Here is a 13,707-nt window from a genome sequence, read left to right on the forward strand (position 1 = left end):
GCGTTTGAACTGCTTTAAAACGACTTGGGGTGGAGCCAGCCGCTGCACGTCCAGACCGGATACGGCGTTGTGTTTACATTCATATATTGCACCTTTAATTGATATCAGATTGTGTGGTGAATATGTCTTCATTATGGCCACTTCTGAGTTTCTTTATTCATGATTTCAGCTCTGTGGGCTTGAGGCAGGTCTGCTGGACAAAGAGAGAGATGCACAGCACGCGATTGTGAAATAGTTGATGCATTCAGTCTGAAGTGTGGCAGGGAGTGGGTTATAAGAGCCAGGCTGCAACATGCAGGCTGCAGAGGAAGAAGAGAAGTGGGAGATCCTCGTCTTTCCTCCTCCTGTGCACAGAAGCTGCAGCGGGGCTTCCCGGGGCTTTTCCTTTCTCTCCGTCGACCTCTCTCTGTCTGCAGTTTTTCTAGGGCTTCCCTTGTTTTCCCTGCAGCAGCCTCCCACCCACCCTTTCCTCCATCCATCTCTCTGTCTATGAGGCCATGCAACTCCCCTCCCTCCATCCCTCCATTCATCTTTGAAGGAAAAAGGATGTAGGATACAGATGCAGCAGCAGAATACGATGCTGCATGCTTCGAAAAATTAGAGCTAAAGGCTACAGCAGCAGGCTCATCATTTGTCCCTGAGGGGATGTTTTAGGAATAATAATGTTAAGGAGAGACACTGCAGGTGAATAGGGTAAAAGATTTAACTAATAGATATCACCATGGATCTTCCCCAGTTCAGATTACATGCGTTAGGACATAATTTTATGTTTAAATATGTAAATGAGGCATTATCTTATCAAAAATGTGCTGATTTGCATACATTTCCAGAACAAAAATCTGAACATCGGATAAAGACAGGTTCAAAATTCTTGTTTCATTTTGTTGACCTATTAGTAGAGATCCATTTTTTCCTTCCCGATACCAATTCCGATACCTTAACTTGTGGTATCAGTCGATACGGAGTACACCTTACCGGCGTGATAAATATAATATCTTTGTCGCTTGTGGGCTATCTTTGTTGAATTTATCTTGTCGTTGGAATGCTGTTTTTCAACGTTTGCTGCTGTGGTTCGTTCTTTGCCTTGGTGAAGTCGCTCTTTGGCGTGACGCGTCTTCAAATGTTTTGAGTTCAAATGCAATCAGTTCTTCTTCTCTGCTCTAAATCAGTAGTTGCCAGTGGCCGCCATGATACATCCAGGTTGACAGCACAGTGGGGATGTGACGGTGAGGAAATTCCCCCACGGGTTAATATTTGTGACAACACCGTTTACCGATTACACCGGACATTTTACAAGCAAAGATGGCGGTCAATATGTGTAGAGCGCTTACTTTGATCTTTACTGTCGGGTTGCTATGTGTCTGGTCTCTCCGGTCCAGCTTTTGCTGTGGGGCTGCAGGGGTCTACCTGGCGCCGCTGTGACCGCTCCGTCCTCTACGCAGCGATTAACGCTACCTCATTGACATTACGGTTACCTTATAGCGTTGGGTTTAAATCCGAAATATTGCTAAATAGGCACGTTTGCTTTCACTTCGACACTGTATCCTCCGCCATCTCTCGGTCTGTCAACTCTCTCTCGTCCTGTGTGTGAAATCTGACTCCTGCTACTCTGAGCTGAGACTCCGTATGGAGCAGATGCATTCAATTTCAGTTTGTAGCATCCGTCGTCCGACTATCTATTGATAACATGCCGCTGATACGCCAAAATGAACTAAATGGTTTTTATTTCTGTAATAAAAGCAAAACGACGGTGGGGGCGGTGGGCAAGTAATGTAATCGGTGTATGCCTGACCACCGTGTAACACCGACTACCGCGGCAAGCCTACAGCACAGTGAAGGCTACTGTACTTTGAGCGGCGAAGAAGAACTGATTTCCGGTTAAACAAGTTGATTTTTTTCTGGGTTAATAAATGATGGCATCGGATTGGTGCATAGACTGGCGTACCTGCCGATATTTGATCCCGAATTTTGGGCAGTATCGGACTCATTTCCGATACTGGTATCAGTATCAGAACAACTCTACCTATTGGAGTCAAAGGTTTTTACAGAGGGATATCTCTTTTATCACTCCATAAATCAGAAAATACTGTCGGCAGCCATAAAAAAAATCAATTTTCACAATGTATAATAAAATGTATAAATCAGGCTGTGAATGATACATGAACAAACCCCTCTGTAAAAACCTTCAGAATAGAGATAGGAATGAAACTGGAGAGTTTGGTGGATGTAAGAGCTGCTGAAGTGGAGATTTCTGGCTCAGAGTCTGAGAAACAACTCATCTAGAGAAGACAGCCTTTAAAGAGATGGATTGTAAAACTGACTACAGTTTAAAGACACTACAGAGGAAGAGATGTCACCGTGAAACTTCCCCAGTTGATTACTGACATTAAGACAGTGGTTCTCACACTGTGGGGCGTGCCCCACTACTCGGTCTTGACCGGGGGAAAATGTGATGCACAATTAATGTTTTGTTGTCTGAATCTTCTGCACAGCGGAACAGTAAAGAAATTGTCTCTTTATACATCCATGGTAGCGATGTTGTTCATTCAGACAGACAGACAGTCTGTAGGTTTACAGAATGGACAGATATTAGACAGAGACAAAAATAAAAACAGACGATGCTTTGGAGACGAACAAGACAACATGCTCATCTGACGGTAATTGGAAAAGAATGTGATGAAGCAGAGATGCACCGAGTAGTTCGAAGCTTCATCCGTAATAATGACATTCAAACACACAGAGAGCGAGCAGCGTAATAGTCATCGCCTCAGTCCTCAGTCCAAAATCAAAATTTATTGAAAAAGAGAGATCGTATTATTTCCAAAACTCACTATATGTTTTTTCTAACGAAATATTCTGCTTCAGTCCATTATTTTTTGTCGATTAGCCTTTCAAAAACAACAGATTCATTGCGGTTAAAACATGTTTTCTCTCACGCATGCACTCCAGCAATCCAACAGCACCATAAATTACATTTATATTTACATAATAATAAAGGGCGGTGGGAGATGAGAAGAGACCAGAGACCAGGGGCGTGGTCTCACTGGTCTGGGAGTGAAAATATTTCTTCCTTCAAAGGGGGGAAAGACAGAAAAAGTTTGAGAACCACTGCATTAAGTAGGGATGCACCGATCTGACCCCTTCAGTCCCGGTATCGGGTATTGGCCGGATACCGAGTACCAACCCGATACCGGTGTTTAATCAATAAGCCGTATGTCTCGCTGTGTGGAAGTGACTGGGATCACTCTTTTATGTGTAAGGCAACATCAGGCTTGACTTAAACATTGCTTTCCTAACTTTGTTAAACAAAATGTAACAAATAAATACAGAAATAAACATTTATTTAATTTTTGTTTATTATTAAAATAATAAATTGTACACCAATCGTACACCTCAGGAATTATCATTCAGGTGTAAACCTTTTTAATGCAGCAACAAATTGGTCAAAACTTAAACAGAAATTAAAATTCCAGTATATAATGTGTATAGTATATAAACATAGAACTGAATTGAATAGATCGGCTCCATTGTCACCGGTACCTGATCCAGCTATTTGAGTCTGTATTGACCCGATGTCTGATCTGATTTAAATATGCAAATGATGCATTATCTAATGCTAACTTTGGGTGTATTGAGGAGAATATCTACAGACACAAATAGACAAAGTAGTAAAATAAACACCTAAACGTGTATTTTGGATATTTTCTTTCCACTAGTCTGAAAGAAGACATGTTATGGAAGCAAAATAGCCCAAAATCTCAAAATTGAGCAGTGCATGAAAAGCCACGTTAAATCAAACTCAGCAACAGGAATGATGAGACTCTTTCCTTTCTGTCCTTTGTTGTTTGGTATTTGCTTATACGGCCATTTGCTCAGCTCCTCCACCAACATGTGTAGCTTCGTCTGAGCATTATAAGCAAGTGATGCTTCACCTTTTATATTGGCTGATGGATTATTCATTAACGCTCCTTCCTCTCACATCTCCTCTTCCTCTCCTCCATTATCTCCAACGCTCTCTCTCTCTCTTCCTCGCATCTTCTCCTTCCTCTCCCTCCCCTCCTCACCTCTCCTTATCTCCCCCCCGTCCTTGCATCCTCTACATGTTTCCCCTCTCCATGTTGTACATTTCACGATAAGGCATTTAGCAGATTCTCTTATCCCGAGCCACCACACACACAGAGACACATGTCCCCCCTTTATTTACCCAGTGGGGGTTGTGCTGCTCTTTCATCAGCGCCCCACCTCGCACTCGTGCATTTACAGATCACACTTGGGAAAAGCTCTGGCGCAGCCCTGTGCTGTTGGTTGCCGTGTTGGGCTGTTACTAAGGAAAAGGATCGAGATAGTGTGGTGGTTTGAACAATCAGTGTTTTAGAGCCGCAGCGATTTGTCATGTGGTCGATCAGCCAATGGACAGAAAATGAATCAGAAATTATTCTGGTAATCGACTTAAGTGCTTTTTCCAGGTTCTCAAATGTGAGAATTTGACGCATTTATTTGGTTTGACATTATAGGAAATTGAATGTTATTGGATTTGGACGGTTTGTCTGAACAAAACAAGAGATTTGAGGAAGTCACGTTGAGCTCTGGGATATCGTGATCGTCATTTTTTCACTAAAAGACAAAAAGATGAATCAATTCATTAAGAAAATAATAGGGCCGTCAAAGTTAACGCGATAATAACACAAATTAGTTTTAACGCCACTAATTTCTTTAACCCCTTCCCATTCAGACCTCTTCTTTTAGAGGGTTTAGGGGTGGGGGTTAGGAGATGTTTAGTGGTAGATAAAAACTCAACAATAGATGTCACATAGAAGTGGTGTACATCATCTGAAAGCTGGGAACCTGAAGATTCATTTGAGATGAGAGCCATCCATCCTCTGAATGCTCTAGGTCTCTAGTTTGAGGCTGTAAAGTTTCATGAGGCTGTGATTATCCTAGAGGTCACCACAGGTCATTTTATACAGTGAGGTCATATTTAAAAAATGGTCTCGATGCAATGAAATGGCTCCTATGGGGACTAACATCATCACACATGAATACAGTTGGGCTCATTGGATCCACAAGAGTCTCAGCTTTACAGTGATACCCAATTTATGTAATTCAAGACTGTTTAAGGACCCCAGTATGCAGAAATATTCAGCGTAAGTAACGTTACCTGTTAGCAGCCGGTGGGCAGCACAGTCCTGCTTGGCTAAATAACGGAGGTACTAACGTTAACAGAGGTGCCATTGAGTTACAATTATGAGACGTTCAAGCTCTGCTCAGTAAACATTACTATTGGGCGAAGGTAAATTCCAACGTTATCATGATGAGTTTTTGACGAGAAACTTGAATACATGCGGTTGTTTGTAGGAGACGTATTCTCATCAATATAAAATAGATATTAGAGAGAATTACGACCTGTTTATCTTCCTAACAGCTTGCCAAGATTTTTTTTAATCAAAGCAAATATTGAAATTATCATAATCATTTGAATTCTCTGTTTTTATGCAAATAACCACTATAGATGACAATAGCAAAGTACAGTACTGTGTACAGTAATCTCCCAACCCAGAACAATAGGGCTCTCCCAGAAGCTACAGTGTAATTTGAACTCTGATATTACCATGCATATGTTTTTTGTGTAAAATATGTTGAACATTGAATGACATCAGCTCTAAAATGTTATTCCTTCATTTAGTACAGAGATTTCAAATGTGGCAGATAAAAAAAGACTTGCCTGCTACAGTGGCAGGAAGAGAGAAAAGTTCATTTCAGAGCCTGCATACAACCAGAAGAACCTTTTTTCTGATGGATTCTTGATTGTACGATGCACCAAACAACATCAAGAACTCACAAAGAGCAACAAACCAAAGAAGCAAAAACATTTATCTCTATTATCAAAGTAAGCATCTCTCTTTCTATCTTCTCTCGTCTCAGCGTCTCATTATCCGTCTTCCTCCAGTCTCCCAAGTCCTCCGCCTTCTTCTCCGTCTGATTGCTCTCTCGGGATACATTCAGGACTGTTTCCGTAACTCCAGCCTCCCGTGCACAGCCTCTTTTCACAGTTTTTAATTACACAAATGATCTGGCTGGTTGGCGCACGGTGAAATTGCGTCTCTGGATGTGTCAGACGGACTCGCGGACAGTCTGGAGCTCCGTCACTTTGGAGATTTAACTGTGAATTTGAAAATGTGGGAGAGCTGTGGTGAGATGCATCGCTCACTAAGGCTTGGCTGAACAGAGCAAACAAATAAATGAGCAAACAGTAAATCCCTACACCTCCAGTTTCATCACGGAGGATAGAAAAACCAGAGAGATTAAGTTTAGGCAGACAGGTAAACAGACAGACTCTCGCCTCTGGAGCGCTGAGTCCAATAAGATCCAGGAGATGGATTTGAGACAGGAAGACAGAAAACAAAGGCTGGATATTAGATAAACCTTTGAGAGGGGATATAGGAAGGATCACAAGAACAAAAAGTTTGCAAAAACATGTCAAACAACACAGAAAATCAGACAAACAGATGGACAGACATGCAAACATCTAGTCACAAGCCCTTAAGAACTAGTTCACGTCAAGTCTTTACATGCAAATCAACTCTAAAGTCCTTTCAATGCAGAGGCCTAATAATTAAATATGCAGACTGTGTGTGACTGTCGATGTCTTATCCTCCTTTTCAGTGTTCTGGGATTTTATGAGGCCAAATCTTGAGACTTGATTGTTTTTAGCAGAGTAAGTCTGACAGAAGTCTGCTCCACGTCATGTCTCAAGTTCGTATTTTTGTGACTTAAAGCGGCTGTAATCGGTGTTTTTACAATAACGTATTAAATGACAGCGTGAAAGGAGTCTCCGGTAGTGATGAACCTTCAGAGAGTTATCAGCTGAATCTGCAGCTCCTCTCAGCTTTACGGAGCTTCATAGTTTCAGCTCATTGTTTATCGGGGTTGCAACGATGCCTCGATCTGACAAACTATTTTATATTCATTCTAGGGTTGTCAAAAGTTAATGTGATAATAACACGTTAACGCAAGTTTGTTTTAACGCCTTAACACAACTTACGATTTTTAGGTTGTAGCGGGATCAGTTTTAAAGCTAGAGTGAAGATACTGGTAACATACGAAACTAGAAAAACCTAAAGAATCCATCAGTACCAAACATGTCATACTTACATGTCGAGAAGGAGGTTAAATAACTCTACGAAGTTACGCAAAACTTTGGCGAGGAAAATCTGGCATGGCTATTTTCAAAGGGGTCCCTTGACCCCTGACCTCCAGATATGTGAATGGTTCTATGGGTACCCACGAGTCTCCCCTTTACAGACATGCCCACTTTTTGATAATCACATGCAGTTTGGGTCAAGTCATAGTCAAGTCAGCACACTGACACACTGACAGCTGTTGTTGCCTGTTGGGCTGCAGTTTGCCATGTTATGATTTGAGCATATTTCTTTATGCTAAATGCAGTACCTGTGAGGGTTTCTGGACAATATCTGTCATTGTTTTGTGTTGTTAATTGATTTCCAATAATAAATATATACATACATTTGCATAAAGCAGCATATTTGTCCACTCCCATGTTGATAAGAGTATTAAATACTTGACAAATCTCCCTTTAAGGGACATTTTGAACAGATGAAAATTGTGCAATTAATTTGCTATTAATCATCAATTAATTGCGAGTAATATTTTAATTGATTGACAGCCCTATTTATAATGCTTTAGGCAAACAGTGGGATATACATCTGCATTTATCACAGTCCCTGTAACATCCAACATCATAGCACCACTTTGAGAGAACACATCTCTTTGCAAATGAAATAAAGTATTGACTGAGTTCATCTTTGCATGTAAACTATTAATTAAACATCAATACAGAGTTTTTGAGAATCAATACAGTATCACAAAACATAATATCGCGATATTTGATATTTTCTTACACCCCTAGTAGCCATGCATATGACACTATAATCCTCATTAATATTCAGAGGCTGTAGAGACGGATGAGAGAGAGGGAGAGAGAGAGAGAGAGAGAGGGGGGGAGGTTACATATATAAGTGATAAAGTGGAGGAAAGGGTAAGAAAAGGGTAATTCAATGCAAATTAGAGAGAAAGACGGAGGGACAACCAGGGGGAGAGGGGACGGGTAGAGTTGAGAGCTTTGAAGAGGTGGACAGACGTTAGTTCGATGAGAGGAATCTAATATCAATGGAAACGAGCCACCGTTACTCTGGTGGTTATGCAACCTAGAGACACCCGCTCAGTTCAACCCATAATGCAATACTGGTATAAAAGTTGACAAGACTCTAACGCGTAAAATCCATTTCCGTATATGTGTGACCGCATTCTTTTAGCAGTGTGTAGTGAATGTGTCCTGGGTCACATTAAGGACCGCCTACTCTACTGACGTCCTGCTGGGATCAGCGGATCTCTGCACTCCTCAGGTGAATAGACAGGCAGACACAAGCTCTTGTCAGCATGGAAACGGCCTCTGTGCTCTACTCAGTAGAGCACAGAGGCCGTAAAATACAGTTGTACAGTACAGATACAGTAGAGTCTCCTGTATCCCATCGGTACAACTGTATTTTATTAAAATATATCTTGTTTATAGGCTACATATCTCCAGACTATCAGACTTGGCATGCAAAGTCCATTATTATCATACTGTCACAGATGTGTCGGTGTTTTTGTTCTGCTGCTTCGCACGGAGCTGACGCTCGTCCGTCCGTCCGCCCGCCTGTTCTCGCTCCTCCCTGGCTCTCTGAAGCTATGTGCCCCGCTGTTGTCTGGCAAAGGCGGTGGTGCCGGCGGCGTGGAGGTTCCCGGGGCCCGCCGGTACAATAACCTTTTATTTTAATGTTAATAAAATGTAACCGAATTCACGAATATGTAGGATATTACTACTGACATTCATGTAATATTACGTCACAACGCCTGCTCTATTAGCCGTGTGTTGACTACGTGTTCATTTGCATAGAGAGCGGGGAAGTGAGATCGGATCACAAGTGGTCACTGGAGACGCATGTGGAGACGCATTCTAATGCCGGGTGTGAACAAACGTACTTTAAACTGTCCACTTGTGATCGGATCACTGAGGACGCTTGTTAATACCAGGTCTGAACAGGGACAAAGACAGCGTGATTTCGTAGCCTCTTAGCAGGCGGCCACTGCAGCAGTTATTCTCTTACCAACACGCACACACACACAGAATGATAAACACACACACAAAAAAATTCGATTCACCTATGTATCGCGATTATTATTATTTTTTTTACAATTTTGAAATAGATATTTTAATGTCAGTATTGATATATTTGTTTTATTTGAGTCTATGCGGAGGTAGAAGGAAGTTACTGCTTTTATTGTTGTAGTCGGAGTAACGTGACGCCATATCGCGAATTCGCAATAAATCATGATATTGAGTCGCAATACTTAAAATCGCAATACATATCGAATCGACACCTAAGTATCGTGATAGTATCGAAGCGGGAGATGAGCATATCGTCCCAACCCGAGAGGATAGGAGGAGAAGAGGAGAGTATGTGAATGAAACTGAAACACAGATGGAGTAACATGATACCAGTGAAAATGACCGGAGAAGGAGAGCAAAGAGAGGTAAAGATGAGGAAATAAGGCGTGGAACAGGAGATGAAAGGAGAAAATCAGATGAAGGGGTAAGAGCATGAAAGAAGGAGGTGAATTAAGACGGGAGGAAAAGTGTCGAAGCACTGGAGGACGGATTAAAGACGAGAGAAGGGGATGACAAACGAGATGTTAAAAGAGAAGAAATGTGAGGGTGAGAGAGGAACAACAGAAAGAGAAGAGGATGAGAAGGAAGTAAAGATGGTGGATGAGGAGGATTGTTTCTGAAGAAAGTCAGGAGGGTGAAAAGGGAAGCAAGTGGATGAGAGATACAAAGAAGTACAAATACTGAGATGGGGAGGTTGGGAGAGCCAAGCGGTGGAGGAATAGAAACAAGTGAGGATGGAGGGATGATAGCGGAGAAGAGATGGAAGGATTGCGCGGTCATAAGATGGCCTGCAGCTGATTCTGGCGTTTGCTGTAAACTCTCCTCCAGCAGCCTCAGTCCCTCTGGAGTCCTGGAGGCCTCTGAGCTTTTAATAGGCAAGCGCTAACACACACAACACACACATAACACACACATAATGCCTCAAGCACACAGAAAAACAGGCAGACTGATGCACGAACACTCAGCCGAGAGCTCGGGGTGTAAGAAAATGTCGATGCACATCAGTATCGCAATATTATGTTTTGCGATACTGATTCGATTCTCCAAAATGCCGTATCGATTTTTAACAAACCTCTTAAATATCCGACGGCTCGCCGGCAGACCCGGCCGCTGTTCTGTCGTCTGGAGGTTGTAGCGGGCTCAGTTTTAAAGTTATTGAAGGATCCGGCATCATATGAAACTAGAAAAACCTAAAGAATCCATCGGTACCAACCATGTCATACCTGCATGTCGCAAAGAACGCTATATTACGCTCCAAAGATACGCTACATTTTGGCGAGGAAAAACTGTCATGGCCATTTTCAAAGGGGTCCCTTGACCTCTGACCTCAAGATATGTGAATGAAAATGGGTTCTATGGGTACCCACAAGTCTCCGCTTTACAGACAAACCCACTTTATACACTTTATACAATACCAATTAAATACAGAGCCATTTGTCTTTTAAATTTAAACAATATTTCCCACAATCAAAATAAAAAATGGTCAATTCTGAGAAAAATTACAGACTTTTTGATCCTACATCCTCCCACTCACCTTCCTCCCTGTGTGACTGACGGGTTGAATTTCTGCCTAGTCACCCTTTCCTCTTCCTCCTCCTCCTCCTCCTCTCTCCTTCATTCTCTCCCCCGTCTCCCTTCACACATCATCCACCCTGAAGCCACTGTGTTCTTAACCCACCACCTCCACTTTACCTCAGCGTGTGATTGACAGGCGGAGAATGTGTCCACTCATGCGTTGCCATGCAACTCCTCAGGGATCAAGAGAAGGAGAAAGACACTTATTAGTGGTCAGTGATTTCATATGGCACCACACAACCCCGGTCTCTTCTCTTAACGCTGATGTTCATTCTGCAACCGTTAACAAGCACAGATCTGAATGTCACTGAAACGATTTCATTTTCTCGTCAACGTTGCTAAAAACACTACTTCTATGTCATGTTATTAAACCAAAGTATTAAACCATTTATTGGTGGAGGGACAATTGTTTAGAAAAGACCTGAACATATGGATCAACAGTGGAGACGAAGTGTCTTAATGGGCAGGAGTGAATTTGAGAATGTTTTGATATATTTTGATATGTTTTTTGCATTGGCTCTTGGTTGCTACAAACTGCTCAGCCAACCTTTAAGCTATGTTTTCATCCCTTTTGAGGGATGCTAATTAAAAAAAATTATAAAAAAAGACCGTTTAAAGGGACTTTTTGTAACTTTCAGAAATGCTTGTTAACAGCAACACCTGTGGCCGTTAAGTCAACGAAAGTCAGCGTCGGGCTCGAGCTTGCTTGCTCTAAATAGACATGAACGAGCATCGGTCAAAACAGTGAAGCGACACACGTCAGCTAAAACCACAATATCACTCTATATTTCACCTGCTTCACGTTAACTTTGACAGCCCTACTTATAAGACATCATTCTAACTTGCTGCTTGTAGCATTTTAAACAGCAATAAGTCACATCAACTTCATTGTGAGAAAAATGACACTATGGGAAGATAATTACCAGCCGTGAGCAATTTATAAATGATGGTATTATAAAGTGTTACAGAAATATTGCTGTGAATGATGCTCACCTGTGTTGTTCCATTTGATCATCTGACAGTATATACGTTTGAAAACACTCCGTCCTCATTCAACAGATTGCTCAGTCTTTACACATACAGAACAAACAGACCTGATACACCCCACCGGTCCACCCACGTACACTCACTGGTCTGAGTCCAGGAACTGTGCCACCAGCTGTCCCCCTATTGGCTGTTGTCCTGATGTAGGAGGTGTGTGTGTGTGTGTCTCTCACTTTCACTCAATCTCTTTCTGTCAGTCTCGCCCACTCTTTCTTTCTCACATCCACATCCTGGTAATTGAGCTGACTCTCATCCAGAGGATGAACATATCCGCAGATTAAACGTCATCAGTGTTTCACAAAAGAGCAACAACACCCAAACAGGACAAAACAAACGATGGTCAAGTCTAGGGATGCTAATTTTACATTTTTTTTTCTAACCGATAACCGACCCTCGTTAACCGATTATTAACCGTTAACTGACAAGAGTGCGTCGCATGCTGCGGTGCTATTTTTAGTGCCTAACGGGCTGCCCGGCTGGAACGAAAAGCTGATGCACAAACAGGTTGAATCCTCATTTATCCCCAGCTGCAGTGTATGAGCAAAACAGACAACTGAGTCCCCGGTTCACCCTTCCGGGAGAGTTACTGTAGCAGCCATGATGCTGCGTTTATTAGCCCAGTAAGTCTCCACCGCATCATTTAGTTTAGCTGCGTGGTCGTCAGCGATAATAACTCGTAAACGCAAATGTGTTTTAACGCCACTAATTTCTTTATTTTTGGAGGTTGTAGTGGGCTCAGTTGTAAAGCTAGAGTGAAGATACTCGTATCATATGAAACCAGAAAACCTAAAGAATCCATCAGTACCAACCATGTCATAATAGCTTGTTGAGAAGGAGGTTAAATAACGCTCCAAACTTGATAATCACATGCAGTTTGGGGCAAGTCACAGTCAAGTCAGCACACTGACACACTGACAGCTGTTGTTGTCTGTTGGGCTGCAGTTTGCCATGTTATGATTTGAGCATATTTTCTATGCTAAATGCAGTACCTGTGAGGGTTTCTGGACAATATTTGTCATTGTTTTGTGTTGTTAATTGATTTCCAATAATAAATATATACATGCATTTGCATAAAGCAGCATATTTGCCCACTCCCATGTTGATAAGAGTATTAAATACTTGACAAATCTCCCTTTAAGGTACATTTTGAACAGATAAAAAATGTGCGATGACTAAACCTGACAATCAGCTCCTTATTTCCTGAATGTTCTCCGTCTGTCCTCGTCTTCCTCCTGCTGAGCAGCAGTCAGTGTAATTAGATTGAGGTCGTTTTCAGCCACAGTCTCATCAAATCTTTTCCCTGTCTGCCCAAATCAAAAGTAACAGACACACACACACACACACACACAGACACACACACACACAGACGCACGCTGTGATTGATTATTGCTCCTCCACACACCTCCACAGTGTGACTCATCACACACACACTGTGACCACATCAAATCCTGTCACTGGCTTCTTAAACCAGTAACGGTCTTACTGATGTCTGAATGTGTGTGTATTCTTGGCGTATCATATGCATATATACAGTTTATACTGTATGTATGTGTGTGTGTTTGTAGTTTGTGTTGGTGCTACTTTATATTTTATTCCACAGCCTGATGCTTTCTTCATTCTGCCCTCAGCACCAGTTACTTTTAATCAATTGAAAAATCACAATATCGGCTCCTGCAGGATGCTGCAAATTGAACTTTCAGACTCTTTAACAAGGAGGTTTGATGCTGAGCTCAATCTTTGCTCCTAAACAAACTGGAGCGCAGAGAAAATCTATGATTAAAAAAACTGCTTTTTTTCCAATCAGGCCTGGATTTATATGGTAACCTCATTTTGCCTTCCTCAACGGTTCGTATGATATC

The 13,707-nt window shown here is 41.9% G+C and overlaps 1 protein-coding gene across 2 annotated transcripts in view; it reads left to right on the plus strand.

Moving 5' to 3' along the window:
* slc8a2b (solute carrier family 8 member 2b) overlaps window positions 1–13,707 on the plus strand; it is a 162,611-nt gene that overhangs the window by 2,933 nt on the left and 145,971 nt on the right. The window lies entirely within an intron of this gene.

This window comes from Sebastes umbrosus, chromosome 7, assembly GCF_015220745.1.
Source record: "Sebastes umbrosus isolate fSebUmb1 chromosome 7, fSebUmb1.pri, whole genome shotgun sequence".
In the NCBI taxonomy this organism is placed as follows: domain Eukaryota; kingdom Metazoa; phylum Chordata; class Actinopteri; order Perciformes; family Sebastidae; genus Sebastes; species Sebastes umbrosus.